This window comes from Pseudophryne corroboree, chromosome 1 (genome assembly GCF_028390025.1).
Source record: "Pseudophryne corroboree isolate aPseCor3 chromosome 1, aPseCor3.hap2, whole genome shotgun sequence".
NCBI lineage: Eukaryota > Metazoa > Chordata > Amphibia > Anura > Myobatrachidae > Pseudophryne > Pseudophryne corroboree.
Window position 1 is genome coordinate 1,176,510,656 of NC_086444.1, and position 1,625 is coordinate 1,176,512,280.

Sequence of the window (1,625 nt, forward strand, 5' to 3'; positions counted from 1 at the left end):
CATCACTATTATTACATCATACCATTATGACATCATCACCATTATGACATCATCATCATTAAGAAATCATCACCATTGTGACATTATCAGCATTATGACATCATCAACATTGTGACAATGTCACCACTGTGACATCTTAACCATTGTGACATCATCACCATTGTGACATCATCACCATTGTGGCATCATTATCATTATGACATCTTCATCATTGTGGCATCATCACCTTTATTACATCAACACCATTGTGAGATGATAACCATTATGACATCATCACTATTATGACATCATCACCATTATGACATCATCACTATTATGACATCATTACTATTGTGACATCATCACCATTATGACATCATCATTATTAAGACATTATCCAAATTGTAACATTATTACCACTGTGACATTATTACCATAGTGACTTCATCACCAATGTGACATAATCACTATTATGACAACATCACCATAGTGACATCATCACCATTATGCCATCATCATCATTATTACATCTTCATAACCACCATAGTGACATCATAACCATTGTGACATCAACACCAAAATGACATCATCACCATTGTGACATCATTATCATTGTGACATCATCACCATTATGATATCATCACCTTTATGACATCACCATTGTGAAAACATCACTATTATGACATCAACACCATTGTGACATCATTACCTTTGTGACATCATCATCATCATTGTGAATACATCACTATTATGACATCACTAACATTGTGACATCATCATCATCATTATGACATCATCAAAATTGATACATCATCACCACTGTGACATCATCATCATCATCATCATCATTGTGACGTCATCACCATTGTGACATCATCACTATTATGACATCATAACCATTGTGACATCATTACCATTATGCCATTATCATCATTATTACATCATCATCATCATCACACTGGTGATATCATCACCATGGTGACATCCTCACCATTGTGACATGACTATTATTACATCATCACCATTGTGACATCATCACCATTATTTTATCACCATTATGACATCAACACCATTATGACATCATCATCATTATAACATCATCACCATTGTGACATCATACCATTATGACATCATCACAATTTTGACATCATCACCACTGTGTCCTCATTACTATTATGACATATTCACCATTATGACATCATCAGCATTGAGAAATCATCACCATTATGACATCAACACCATTATGACATCATCACCATTGTGACAACATCTCCATTATGACATCAACACCACTATGACATCATCACCATTGTGATATCATCAACATTATATCATCATCACCATTATGACATCCTCACCATTGTGACATCCTCACCAGTGTGATATCATCACTATTATGACAACATCACCATTGTGACATAATCACCATTATGTCATCACCATTATGACATCAACACCATTATGACATCATCACCATTGTGACATCATCACAATTGTGACATCATAACCATTGTGACATCATAACCATTGTGACATCAACATCCATAGTGACATTATCATTGTGATATCATCAACATTATATCATCATCACCATTATGACATCCTCACCATTGTGACATCCTCACCAGTGTGATATCATCACTATT